Genomic DNA, 15,386 nt, shown 5'->3' on the forward strand with positions numbered 1-15,386 from the left:
GAGAGCAAGAGGGAACGGGTGTCAGTCAACCAACAAATCTACGGGAGTGGAATCAATACGGAATAAACACGTCGAAAGTACTGGTTAATATCACGGACGAAAACTCTTTATTGTCCTCTCTGAATGTTACACTAGAATTGGCCCGCGTGTTTATGTTTACAGTGGCGCTTGCACGACGACAACATACAGTGTCGGATTGCTCGCCGCTCTTTGTTAGCAGAGCTATTACATGCACGCTTCGCTTCGAGTATGGAAAATAGATTATCCGGCATGCAATCGCGGTCGCGAGATTAAGCTGGTCAGCTTAATCTGCAAATCAACTTTAATTTGCAAACGTACGAAGACGAAAGGAACGATTCACACTCTCACTGCGGGAAAGTCTGTCTGTTCTATGTCGCGGATCACGAGTTCGCACGCACACGGGTTTCGCCCTCGATGGCGAAACCTCACCCATACATACTTGATGCCGCAGGGAGCAACGCTGCTTCAGCTGGCTCAGGTCTGCACCATGTATAGCTCGGTGACAACTATTTGTTGAACTCTGGGACACGTACGGGCAATTAGGTCACGAACCTCAACTTTCGTGGCTTCCGTATCGTTAGCTGATTCTTCGATTTTGGCTAGGCGTGTCGATGGCCGAGCCTTCACTTGCGGCTCTCCGTATCGGTAGCTAGTCCCATACTGGTTCGTTTTCAATCGCGCGCGTTCCGTCTGCTCGCGTGCCGAATTCCGTCGTTATATTTTTCGTCTCCCGGTAAGTGCTGCCCCCGCAGGCAGCCACTAGGTTAGGCAATTAGCGCTAATTTGACGTTTACCGTCACAGCCCCCTTCCAGTCTGGACCTATGGGGTCCTTGACGATAATATCATTAGCGCTGTTCCTTTCGAGGTGAGGAGTGAGAAGGATAATAAAAGATCGTGGTCCATGTGATATTTCGAACAGCTTCTATTTATTGAAGGCGTGTGTGCAGCCCTGCCCACGGGGGCAGGGATGGTTCACCTGGCTGGTCCTGTCCGTTCTCGGCCATCTTCGTCCAATGCGGGGCGCCCGCGTGCCTCCCATCACAGCCTCTCTTGGACCAGGTCGGCATGCTGCCTTACGCGGGGACACCAGTCGGTGCGGGTCACCCCGGGGTAGTGGCACACGTTGCACCCCTCCTTGGCGTCGATCTCCCAGGTCCTTCGTTCGCTGGGTCTCATGCATCTACGGTTGGCGTTCTCGGTGGTTTACCCCTCTTCCTTTTCCCGACGATGGGAGGGGGAGCCCGTGTATTCTGTCGATGTAGTGTAGTGTGTGTGGTTAGCGCGTACTTGCGAGGTCTCCCTCGTGGGCGCTTCACCGCGTTAGTAGAAGAGGTGTTTATCGAGACTTGGTCGGGGGGATTGGGACGGGTGTGACGAGGTGAGCTCGGAGTTGTCGCGTCATTATTCCGGAGTATGTTATCCGCAATGTCGCTGCGCCCGTTTCGGCGTGTCATCGCGTCGCTCGCATTAGGCGGGACGCTCGTCGCCTCGGTTCCCTCGGTGGTAGAGGTTTCGTCGTCATCTTGTCGTCGGGTCCCATCTTTCGATAAGTTGTCATCTTGCCCATAGTAGGGCTTGAGATCCTTGACGTATTTATTCCGTATTGATTCCACTCCAGTAGATTTGTTGGTTGACTGACACCCGTTCCCTCTTGCTCTCCGACTTTCGTGTCTGATATAGATGATTACGCGTGCTCATCTACGTGATCGTCCGAATAAAATTAATTAAACGGTTGCAACCCAACCCCGTTACAGGCAGCCACTAGGTTAGGCAATTAGCGCTAATTTGACGTTTACCGTCACAGTATATAATTTACATGATGTCACACAGGCGCTGGATATAAGCGCAGACAGGCGCTGGATATAAGCGTAAACAAATACAATATAGATGTGGATAAATAAATATCTGAAAAAAAAACAAAACAATTTATTAAATCGTGTCGTAATTTTCTCGTTTCATAAAAAAAATAAGGCTTTTCATAGTATATAACCTAATATACTATTTATTACTTACATTCGCGTAGTTGAGTTTCTGGCCACTTGGCTCTGTAGTCAGCTTCTCCTGGTGGTTGATTTTGGTGCAACGCTACTACTGCTAGTAGTACGCTCACTCTCAATACAGTTTAGCAACACGCAGACAGCATTCGAAATACCTGTAATTTTTGATTTTGTATAGTTTTTGATGTTTATTTTTACTTAACCTATTTGTTCGAAAATTATCCTAATTATTGCCTAAAGTTTACTGGATAAACAACATTTTTTTTCAACTTGATCAATCGTCTAAAATTTAAAGCTTCAACAAAAATGTCTTTAACAGTACAAAAAAGGTAAGCTGAAGGTATATGTTTATATTTTTTTAAATATAGTTGAATGGAAATTCATAAATTGTATTGATTGCGTTCTATGTATTTTATTTTTCAGTTCTTTGCCAGATAATGATGAACATTGTTATTATACTAACAGTAATGGGACAAATTAGAAAATATATGTCAATGCAAAAAAAAAAAAAAAATAACATAGGTGAAAGTCCCATTGAATTGGTAATTGCAAGTATGAGTTTTATAAGATTTTGGTGGTGCTACTTAGCTATGGTGTCGACTTAAGTAATTTATAATTTAATTGATATCAGATATCAGATCTGGAAGTACCTATTTTTAATATTATATCATGTATATTTTTTTAAATTGTTTAAATAAATATTATACTGTACCTATGGCATATTTTTCATTTTATTTATTATTACACTAATTTTTAATTGTTTTTCAATTTACACTAATTTTATTGCACACATTCACATCAATCATCAATAACACAAATTCACATCAATCATCAATAACACAAATTCACATCAATCACCAATCAAGGTTATACACATATACATATCTATATATAAAAAAACATTGAATCATAACCAAGTCAAGTCTATAGATAGATAAATCATCTTTGAGATATTAAGATAACCTTCACAAATGATATAGGTTATTTTCTGAAGATATCTAAAGATATAGGTAACGTTGATGGAAGAAAAGTCGAAGAAAAAAGAATGGACTATGTAAAAGTAAAACACATATGAAAACTGTATATACTAATAAAAAATAAATTTTTAATAAAATCAATGTTCTTTAAAGGGTTAAGTAAAGTCGTTCGAGTTTATTTTATATAAATTTTATTTTATATAAATTGAAAGCCAAATACTAAATATTTTTAATTCAAAATTTGAAATACAAAAAGCATTGTGTATATAGTGTCGCGACTACCGCGCCTCCGGCCATTCATGCCGCAGGTCGCTGCCGCGACCCTTGATTTGTAAATTACTCTTTAGCCATAATAAAATCAACAAACAGGTAACAATCGTTATTAGAAATTTTATATGTATATATAGTTGGATTGTTAACTCGCATCGCAATTTTAATTGTTTAAATAAATTATAAATTTTTTATTTATTGATAACTCTGTTAAAAACCAGTTATCAAAGTGTTCAATTCTTGTTTCTCTTTCTTAAGATCCTAGGATCACTGTTGTTAATTCGAATTTGCATCATATTTATGTGTTGCAAAACTACTAGCGATAATGATTACTTTTTGAAAAAATGTTTTTGTTCGTTAAAAAAAACTTTGCAATTATTAATTTTGTATCACAAACAATAAATTTCCCATGTTCGTAACGTAACGCTTTATGATATTGATTTGATATTGATATTTATGATCTTTATTTTTAACGAACTACCCTAACACATTTAACTATACTCGTAAGTGTACATATGAAGTAGCGCCTTAGTTCTGATACCGCTTTTCTTTAGTTTCCGCAGTGGGAAACGAAAGAAAAAGCAAATCAGAGTGAACCGTTATTTCATATTCGCGGATCATATATGGATTATAGTCGTCTCTAAATCTTTTGACTGTATCGATCCCTTTTACTATATTCTCTCGATTTTAACTATGATATATGCATTGTAACGGGGGAGATAAATTTGAAAATGGGAAATTTATTTAAGAACAAACTCCCACGATGCAGAGCAAACCGCTGCTCCGTTAAACACGTATGATAATACGTGTATTCGCCTTAACGTCAGATGATTTATCCTAGTTGTCTTCAATTGATCGGAGTTGAACTCACCTTAAGTCACGTGTCTTGTTATACTTGATGAGTTTTAAGTGTGAGCGACTTTACTCCTAATCTTCTTAATCCCCTAGACGTAATTGGATTAAAACCTAAGCCTGTTTCAAATACTTAAGCTACCAGGAAAATCAAATGACGAAAACAGCGAATAAATTTGACAGACTTTAATTAATAAAAATCATTACAGTCTTTGTAGGGCCGAAAGATTAACGAACGCGAATAGGATTTTACAATTAGTAATATTCGGTGAGAAAGAGAGAGAGAGAGAGTAGATTTGAATTCTACCGCGAACTAACGCACGGCGCGATTACAAAAAATAACGCTATCACGAATAAACAAAATATCGAATATATTTTGTATCGCTTAATATGACGGAAGGTGCACCTACCATGCGGTGCAATTACGGTGATTAGCCGTAATTGTTGTTGTAAAAAATCTCAACTGCCGCTGCCCGTTAATTATCAGCTGCGCTGTCTCGATCTGCCTCAAATTAGCTACAAAGCTGATGCTTCTCCACTGCTACTGGTTATCTTGAAAATACCGTTGTACTCACGCACGAGATTGTCCCAAAAAAACTAATTATTCGGCGAAAACAAAGTGCAATACAAATCGGTGGTAAATTCACGTTCACAGTTAAGGCGTAACTACTTATTAAAAAGATCACGCGCCCCCTCTCTCTCTCATTAGTTCGAACTAACGCGCGAGAAGTAGAATCGCGAACGGTTCGATTAATTAAATCGACTACCGTTGCAGCCCCCTCCAAGTCCTGACTACCCGGGCAGGACGAATAGCCGCGATTCTCCGCCATCAGGAACCTGAAAAAAATAAAGAAGGAAAGGGACCAAATAACAAACTCCCTTCTATATTTTGGCTAAGTTTATTGGCCTCCAGGGCCTACATCATCGTTTGGCTACACCTGGCGCTCGATGTTTCGGGTAGCGCCAGTGTGTAGCCTTCTTCGAGCGCCACTGGGAGTTGATCACCCCAGGCTCCCCACAAATATAGCAGCCCCTCAACTACGATCGAGATTGAGCAGCCTCCCGATCTTCTGTAGGCTGCTCAGCAGGAGGAGGAGCAGAGGACGTTGGCTCCTTGGGAGGCGGTTATAGTAACGCCTCCCACCGTAGCGGTCGCACGACCATCTCGGGACCTGACCACGATTGTGGTATCCGGAGCCATACGCCGGTCCACATGGACCGTGAGCATTGGTCCAGCGTCAGTAGCTCCCGGGGTTCTCTTTTCCTGAGCCAGAGCCGGGAGCGCTGCGGGGAACTCCTGTCCTTTGTCTATCCGCAGCAGGGCCTCTCCGTAGGCCCTCTGACGCTGAGCCATCTCTGCCCACTCCCCGAGCAGTTCTTCTGCACCCTGGCGGCTCATGAAGCGTCTCAGGTGCTCCTGCACCTGAGACTGGAGTTCTTGAGCGAACTGCCCGGCACTCTCCACTCGTTGATCCCCAGACGTACGTGCCTGAAGTCGAGGAAGAGAGTAGGCTGCTCCCGGATGCGGGGGTGGTTACAGACCCAGTGCGATGCCCGACAGGTTTCCCTGGGTCCTGGGCACTGGCTCGCACTGTACAACGTCTGGGATGCGCCGGACTTGAGGGTCTGCACCCCCTGGTCCACTGTGGACTTGGGACGCTCGACACTGTCCTTGTCCTCCGTCTGTGTCGAAGCCTCCTGGGAAGCCTACTTCGGGGCGACCCACGATGAGTCCCGGAGAACGTCTGCCACCGAAGCATTCTGTCGCTCCCTTCGGGTGGTCCCCTCCAACTGGACCCTGGCGAAGCTCCGCAGATCTTCAATTAACTACGTAGCATCAGGGCCCAGTTGCAGATCCAACAGCATCTGAGTGACCACCTCGAAGGTCTCCTCTTCGACGACGATTCTCCGGTCCATCTGGAACATCCAAAACAAAAAATCTCGGATGAATCCCCCGGCGCGAAGAAAAACCCTAACATACGGAGCATCCCACCGAATTATACGTTCCCTCGCGTTTCTTTGCGGGAACGCCCTGGCCCTCGACGGTTACCGTTCGGGTTTATCGGCCCAACCGTCTTTTGCACGACGGGCACGGTCTTTCGAGGCCTACCTCTCCCTCTAGTTTCGTTCATGGGAGAGTTGTTGCCTCTTACTGGACCGGTGACCGTCTCTGGGACCTCTCGAGGTCGACTTCGACCTCTCTTGGTTGGGACAGATACCGGTAAATCCGACGTCTCGGTGGGATCCTTATCTACGGCCGTGGGGGCTGCTAATTCGATCCGCTCACTATCTGATAAATCTCTCCCTGGATCTTTGCACGCGTTCGCGGAATCGTTCGCCTCCAACGGTTGTTCAACTTGCGGCTCGCGCGGATCGATGACCTCCTCACTTTCCTCATCCTCACCCGGACCGTAGTATGGTTTAAGGTCTTTGGTATGGAAGAGCTCGGACAGGATCTCAGCTGATTGCCTAGTCTGCACGTGTTGGAACCACAAACTTCTTCAATCACGTACGGACCGGCATATTTCGGCGCCAATTTGGCTGAAATGCCTTGGGCAGCCGAAAGGAGAATCCTATTCCTCTTCCAAACCCAATCTCCGACCTTAAACTCGGGTTGCCGTCTCTTCCGGTCATAATAAGCCGCCTGACGCGCAGCTTCATCCTTTGACTTGAAGTTGGCCCTCTCCCATAAATTAGGGAGCTTCTCCATATGTTCAGCCCTATCCACCACAACTTGATCCTCTGAACATTCAAGAGCCCGCTAATCTTGGGCTCTTCTGAACGTCAAAGGAGGTACCGGCTGACGTCCAAACATGAGCATCGCAGGACTATATCCCGTGGCGCTATGAGTTGCCGAGTTCAACGCGAAGTTTAACTCTGACAGGTGTTCATCCCAGCTCTTATGATCACGGCTTACGTAAGACGTGATCATGGTTTTGAGTGTCTTGTTTACTCGCTCTGTGGAATTCGCTTGGGGATGATACACTGGAGTCAAGGCGCGCTGGATGCCGTTCGTCTGAAGGTATGAATCGACTTCCTGATTATTGAATTCGGTTCCATTATCCGACAAGAATGTCCGATAATGGAATGAAGGGCACGCCAAACCTAGTGACAATTTTCTCGTGTAATTCCCTTGCGATTGTTTTCCCATTGGCTTTGCGTATTGCAACACACTCTACCCAGCTAATTATGTATTAAGTAGAGTACACTTTGTCTATAATCTTTATGTTCAGTGTCCGATATAGCTATTTTTAAATATTCAGTCGAATTTTTAAATGGATTATAGTCGTCTGTAAATCTTTTGACAGTATCGATCCCTTTTGATTTTGCTTGTTATAGCATTCCTTTCCATCATCCAATCATATATCTTTTGTGTATTTACCGCAGCACATACTATATTCTCTCGATTTTGACTATGATATATGCATTGTAACGGGGGAGATAAATTTGAAAATGGGAAATTTATTTAAGAACAAACTCCCACGATGCAGAGCAAACCGCTGCTCCGTTAAACACGTATGATAATACGTGTATTCGCCTTAACGTCAGATGATTTATCCTAGTTGTCTTCAATTGATCGGAGTTGAACTCACCTTAAGTCACGTGTCTTGTTATACTTGATGAGTTTTAAATGTGAGCGACTTTACTCCTAGTCTTCTTAATCCCCTAGACGTAATTGGATTAAAACCTAAGCCTGTTTCAAATACTTAAGCTACCAGGAAAATCAAATGACGAAAACAGCGAATAAATTTGACAGACTTTAATTAATAAAAATCATTACAGTCTTTGTAGGGCTGAAAGACTAACGAACGCGAATAGGATTTTACAATTAGTAATATTCGGTGAGAAAGAGAGAGAGAGAGAGTAGATTTGAATTCTACCGCGAACTAACGCACGGCGCGATTACAAAAAATAACGCTATCGGGAATAAACAAAATATCGAATATATTTTGTATCGCTTAATATGACGGAAGGTGCACCTACCATGCGGTGCAATTACGGTGATCAGCGGTAAATGTTGTTGTAAAAAATCTCAACTTCCGCTGCCCCTTAATTATCAGCTGCGCTGCCTCGATCTGCCTCAAATTGCTACAAATGCCTACAAAGCTGCTGCTTCTCCACTGCTACTGGTTATCTTGAAAATACCGTTGCACTCACGCATGACATTGTCCCAAACGATAATAAAAAATAAATACCATAATGATGTAATTCCAACCACTTATTAACACTTTGATATTCAATAGGCAGTTTGAGCCAATGATGCGGAGGTTTAAAAAGTAGTACTGTAGGTGAAGTCTAATACTGGTAAATAGAACATAGTGGTAAATAGGCAATCTCCTTACAAATAATAGTACATTACGATACAAGTGCGGGGAAGTAGATTCTCGCTTCGCTCGGGTGTAAACGCCACACGAGACGAGAAACTCTTTCCCAAACATGTGCCGTACCGCATTTTTTGATACGACGTGTGGAAAGTGTGATTTTCAACGCACGTTTTCTACTGAGCGTGCAGGAAGATGCACTTTGCGCACGGAATATCGAAAAAATATTATTAGGACTTCAATATCTAAAATATAGTCCATCTTAGAGTATAAATCCAATTATTCTTTATGATATGTGAACTGAATCGTATCTCAAAGCAATAATGACTATATTTTTATTCTGAAGATCCATACATAAACCCTTTAATACTAAATTAATAAGTTAAAGGGTGCTATAGTCGATTCACCACCACTCTTCCGTTTTAGCTATCCCTTCCATGTACTGCCTATAGAGATAATAGTGTTGTTTGCAAGCTCCCTTACTTTGCTAGCAGCGCCCTCACCTAACCTTTATAAGCCGCTTCGGCCTAGAAAAAGAGCGCAGTCTCTCGAGACAGCCTGCGAGCTAAACTTGCCTTACTCCATTTGCAAGTAGTTCCTTAGTAGTTGAATCCTTATTGATTTGTTAAATATATCAATATTAATTACCAACTGAAAACGAGTTCATTTTAGACCTGTTCACTATCTTTTCCATCATTTCATCATAATAATCCTTTATACAACTAGGAAAAATAAAAATAATTGATAAATAATTGAGAATAAATAATTGACTCTACAAGATAATAAAAACCAGATAACAACAACATGGCTTCTATCGCCTATTTTGAAGAAACAATTAAAAATTTGTGGAAAGCTTATCATCATTCGGACGATTTAGATATAGACGATTGTATTAGATGAAGAAATCTAGTAATTAATGCTATATTTCAATTAATGAATTTATGAAACGACCTGATTTAAGTAGAGCAATTCAACAAAGATGTCAAACTTGTGCTTGTCATTTGAATTCTATTGAAATCAATTTAAGTAAAACTATATAAGTTGGTGGAAGATACATCCATTAACAGCTATTCAGGATGAAATTCCAGGAGATGAAGTTGTTTGGAGGCCATTTCATTCAACCTTTGATAATCGAATTAGTACAGTCTTTACAGTTAATCAAAATCATTTAGAGATAAAAACATTTCTAGTTGCTGCAAATCAACTTTTACAAATAAAAATACCTCAATTTCTTGCTATCCATAACAACTTCAAAAGAAATACAGAAATGGCATCACAATTGATCACAAAGAAAAATCAAGAAGAAGATATTCAAATCAAGTATTTCAATACAGAAAATGTTTGCATTTATAAGACTACTGATCTTGATAGATGATTTCACAATAACGATAAAGATATTATACTTAAACAAATCGAAGAATTTCAAGAAAGAGACTCAGGCTGGTCGTGAAATATTGTTGGACTCACTATTAAAATAAATAAGTATAATCCATTTAAACCATGCTCATATACGTATACCATTACCGTCAAGCTTAAATGATAAAAGAGCCTGTGTTAATGGTAAAAATGAAGACAATGAATCTTTTAAGTGGGCTATATTTTCATGCCTTCATCCAGTAGAAAAAAATTCAAACAGAGTAAATAAGTCAAGCTCTATGAGAATGAACTGAATTTTGACGGTATAAGCTTCCCTGTTAAAACAAAAAGTATACCTAAATTTGAATGCGATGTTCGTATCACTTATAAATAATAATAATTCGAACTCACGTATCTAGCTAATGAGTAAGAATTTGTTTCTAATAATTTTACTCTACTTGTCGATAAATAAATAAATCAAATATATTTTGTGACGGAGAATCTCGGCTAGGCCGATCTCGTCCGTTTAGCTCTCGCAAATGTCCGTGCGCCGCGCTAGGCTGAGAGTGTGTACGTTTGGCACACACACTCATGCTTGGACCTTTTGTTTGTGAGGTGCTGAATACGAGCTGAGCTGACTGCTGGAGCGACGCAGATGGCGCAGAAGAAGAGAGAAAGAGAGAGAGAGAGAGAGAGAGAGAGACCGCTCGAATTGCGGATCGCCGCGGAAAATTCGAGAGTCTCTGCTAGGCAATGAGCAGAGAAAGTCGCGCGCGCGGATAAACCGAAAGGTCACGGTTTTTTCCGAGTTGGCCTCGCGATCTCGCCGACGTCTTGTTCATTCCGGAGACACGCCCGGTGCGCGGACGAGTGATAGAGCGTGAGGCTGGGTCGCGCCCAGCCGTGTCCCACAAGATACCCGGCACCGGTGCGTGCGGGTAACCGGCGAGGTGCGCGGGCGAGCGCGCGAGGAACTTGACGTGCTGCAGCGTCGAGCAACGAGGAGGCGGCAGAAACAACGATCAACGAGCGGGTTGAGATCGAGGCAGCAATATTGCGGAGCGAGCAAAAGGACGAGCCAGAGGACAGATAGCGGCGACAACAAATACACCAGCGATACGGTCGGGAGCACACCAGTGACGTCACGGTGCAGAGCGCTCCAGCCGTGGAAGAGGCTGAAGGTCGAGGTCGGTGCCGTATTTTTCTCTTGTCTCTCTCTCTTGCATGTTTGGGCGTCAGTCTATGGTTGGTAGCACAGCAGACCTGCTGGCTACCCATTAATGGCCTATCAGCGAAAAGTGTTTTTCGGGCATTTGTACAATATCTAGTTTTTATAAGGGAATCGGCAGGCTGACCAGCCACCGATTCACCTTCGCGTTCGCGTTTATTATTGTACCACTCGTAGTGTGTAAGTCCGAGGTTGCCGTATTGTAATCGTTTGTTGACAATTAAAGACTAGCGTATTAATCCGCTGTTGTGTTTATTCGCCGCTGTATCACTCCTCATCCCGACTTCGAATCTGTGCGTTTAACGTGCTCGACGCGTTATTCAGTCGTGGGAACGTCTTTTGCTTTCCGAATCCCCAATTAAATAATTTATGCGGACGGCCGCGAGCAACCCAGACGGGTACGGCCGGAATTCTCCGTTACAATTTTCATAATAATAATTACGAGAGGGGGTCAGCCACCGTGGGCCTTGGGCTGGTCTCTGCTAATTTTTCTGGGTTCTTTCTCGATAAAGAAGGCCGGCGCTGACTTTCACAGGCCGCAGTTCGCTCTGGTTGGGGAGGTCGATACAAATAATCGGACACTTTAATTCACTTATACTACATATGGCGATCTTATATTATTATAAAGTGAACAGATTTGGTACCTCAGTCTTCTCATGCTTTATCTGGAGCTGCGCCCTTGTCAATCGCCCTGGCAGCGAGCTCGCACGCCTATCGTTGGATCCTGGTTACTTCTTCCCGTTGTTCTGGCGTTAAACGTGCTAACTCTATCAATATTGCTGCTACCGGATCACGATTCACACCTTCCCCCGTTACAGTTAGTGTTTGTGTGTTGTCATACTTTTCCGATTTGAGGGAGGCACAGCGTAATCAAACATTACCACCCTTCTCACTGGGCACCAACAGGTTGGCATAGCCCACTGTCTTTCATTCCTTCGCTTTCAAACATTTTTGTAGATCCGGAAGTCAAGTTTGCTGCGACATCCCTGACGCACACAGCGAGTCGGAACCTTTTTCATCTAAGGCGGCGACCTCCTCGAGAGGAGTACCGATCTTTTCAAGGTTCAACGCTCAAGGAGAGCGGAACTAAAGGCTTGACCCTCGGTTTGGGCGCGACGGGACTCTAGTTGCCCCAACGTCTACTGCGTCGGAAGCACGCAGCATACAAATCTTATGAGATTTGCTTGACCTGGTACCACTACCCCGCAGAGGCCAACCCAAATTGGGATGTCAGAAGAGAAACTCAGCTAGGACAGCCAGAGGAAGTTCCTAAGACGATCAACCAACTAAGCCTCCCCTCTTGGGCTCGCGTTCGAAAAACATCTTACCCTGCTTACCTGTATTAAGGGATTTCTCCCACGATTCACAGGTCCATCGCTTCGACGTGCCGAGGCACATCTTCCCATTGCGTTTTGGTCATCCCCGCTCACGCTGGTGGGTATCCGTCATTCGAAAGGTTGTTTTTACGCCGTTTGTCCCAAAGTCAGATCTCGCTTTCTAAAGAGTGGTTTTATGATGGTTTTATGAATTAAGAGGGTAGCTTTCGATTTTAGTCTTGGCGTTAACGTGCGCGTTCAATTAAGAAAGTGGCGTTAGAGTGCGAGTAGTGAGTGCTTGTGTGTTGACGTGAGCTCCTTTAGTTACCTTTGCGGGTTTCTCTATGGTTTTCCATGGCTCTTTTATTTACAATTTGATTAAGCTAGTTATTTTCCTAGCGTTTTAATTTAATCTATTATTAGATTATTTATTTTGATTTTGTTTATTTTATTTTATTCCTTTTTTTTTTTTTTTTTTGTTTATTTTATTTTATTTCTTTTTGATTTGATTTAGAGATTTTGAATCTGGGCTTAAATCTGTAATTTCTGTAATTTTTGATTCTTTCTTATTTGTTTTACTATGATTGGTAACTTTCTTACTATTTTCTATTTACTACACTACTGCTTATACTATTGCTTAAATTATTGTTAACTACTTAAGAACTAATATAATTATAATATAACTTAAAACTAATTACGAGTGTACCAGCGTGTCTTTATTTCACGCTGGGTTTGATTTTTAATCAAACCTCGTTTGGTCAAATCCGGGTTAGATGTTAGACGAATTGCAACCAAAGTAGCATTTGAGTCTGAGCCTGTGTTAGCCATTAGCAGTACTGGATCTGATGGACATTTAGTGCATGGTTTTCGCTTTCAAAGGGAGCTGACAGACACTAATTTCGCTTTCAATTGCAAAAATTGCTTTAGCTATTAGGGCTTAAACAATTCCTTAGCAGGAAGGATGCTGCCCTTCTGTGGAAATATTTTTCCTAAGGGTTTTGGCATCCGTAGTGCGTTCTAGTCATCGAGAGTTACTCGGCCCAATGGACTGTTCTCTCGCACAATTGATGTCGGGCCTTACTCCGGGAGCTCGAGGCAAAGAACTTTGGGTGGTTGCTACGACCACGGCCGCGACTCTTTACCCACAGTAGTGGCACCTACCGATTGCCAGTTGATAGGGAGTAATTTATTATCTACCCGAATTAAATTCGGATTGCCGGGACCATTGGTCCTCTGCAACTAGCTCCCGGAGCGGTCTCCCGTCCTCTAAGAGGGCGCGCGGTACCACAATCCTAAGAGATCTCCCCTCAAGTGACTCCCGGGTTTGGCTTTTCTGGGCTCGAGTTGAGCTCTTGGGGTGTGGTAGACTCCGCGTTGAATGTTTGAGCGTTTACAGGCCGCACCTCACCACGTATTGTCATGGTCCGTGTTGTTTGTTTTGTTTGGCCGGTTGGCCTATTGCCCTGGGGCAAGCGTTGTGTGTTTTGCCTACTGTTTCTTTACAGAGACAGCGTTTTCAGCCCCACCACGTGAAGGTACACACATCCGCACATGTGGTTGCAAGTCTTCGTTCAAATATACATTGCATTCACTTCGGGTCGACTAGCATTAGCTGCTTGTCGAGGGCAATCGGTGACGCATTTTGTACTTCAGCATTTGTATATGCCCGTACACAAAAGAGAGAAGTTTTCGACGTCCTCTCCCAAAACCGAGTTGTTTGTTTGAGGAGTCTCCGTTCTCTGCTGAGGAAGACAATTACTGTCCGCCGCTTTGACAAAAGATTTTTGCACAAAGTGACCTGGCCAGCCTCGTGGCTGGCCATATGGTGCACTATATGCATCATCCATGTTTTTGCTAAGCGGATTATAATCGAGCTTCCTGAGAGCGTCGTGATTGCAACCGCCCTTCCCCCGTTACAGTCTGCCGTTGCGGATGCGCTACCTCGAGCTGACTCCGGTCTACGTTTTGAGGCTGTGTTTGCGATCTTGCTACCTCGGCCTCCGCAGCCCTCGCCTGCTGGTTTTCCTTACGGTGACGAACCTTCGCACCCGCTTTTGGTGCTGGTATGCGAGTCCCATCGGGGAACACGCGATACCTATCCTTTTCACGACCTATGTTGTACGGTTTAGCTGGTCTATCAGCAGCTTGATGCGATGACGTCACATCAGCCCTGCTTTCACCTAACTGTCGCATCGGTTGCGATTCGTCAGCTTCGCACAAAATAGCTACCCGCACATCCACGTTTTCCGCCTCAACATCCATAGCTACCGGTGCTTCCTGCATCGCAAGTACCGAACCTAGTGAACTCGCTATGATCGGTGGCTCTGCGGCAGGCCGAGCACGCTGCGTTTCTCGCTGCTGCTCCTCTCGCCCCTCCCCAAGTTCGACTTGAACCATTCTATTGTCCTGTGCTATGAGAGCAGCACATGCAAACGACGGCTCCTAGTCATTGAAGTTCGGCGTTTTCCGGTTCTTATGGCGTCTCCTCGACGTTCCATATCTAGCAGCGTCTTTCTCATCCCGAAGTTCCCTTAAGTATTCCGGTGGAACTCCATCCGTGCGTGCGCGCCACGTCGCGCTTACCGACGGCAACCTGCGAGGTCGCGGACGCTCCGATGCAGATGATGGATCCGGTGCGCTGAAGCGCAAAGGACGCTCAGGCAGCAGGTCCTCCGGCCTAATCAATTCAATCACGATAGGGCCAAACCTCCCAATCAATTCCTGCCTTTTCTCCGGAGTCCGTACACCCCGACGAATTTCAGCTATCAATAGCGGTGAGACAGCCCTGCTGTTATCCCATTCGTCCGACAAGCTTGCCCACGAAGTGGATGGTTGTACCTCCACCGGCAGCCAACTCCCAGTAGGCTCAGCCATCGCCACTTGATTCTCGAATCCTCGTCTCGGTGACGGTTTTACTGCGCCCACCGGCAAATCGTGTGGCCATTCAACGACCCCTGCCCTCGCTTCAGCGATCGCAGCAGCAGCGGCAACCACCGCGCTCCGACCATGTGGGAGAGTAGCAACACGAAGCGTACCTCGCTCCGTG

Source organism: Phymastichus coffea, unplaced genomic scaffold (genome assembly GCF_024137745.1).
Source record: "Phymastichus coffea isolate CEN01 unplaced genomic scaffold, Cenicafe_Pcof_1.1 PCOF00001, whole genome shotgun sequence".
NCBI classification, from domain to species: domain Eukaryota; kingdom Metazoa; phylum Arthropoda; class Insecta; order Hymenoptera; family Eulophidae; genus Phymastichus; species Phymastichus coffea.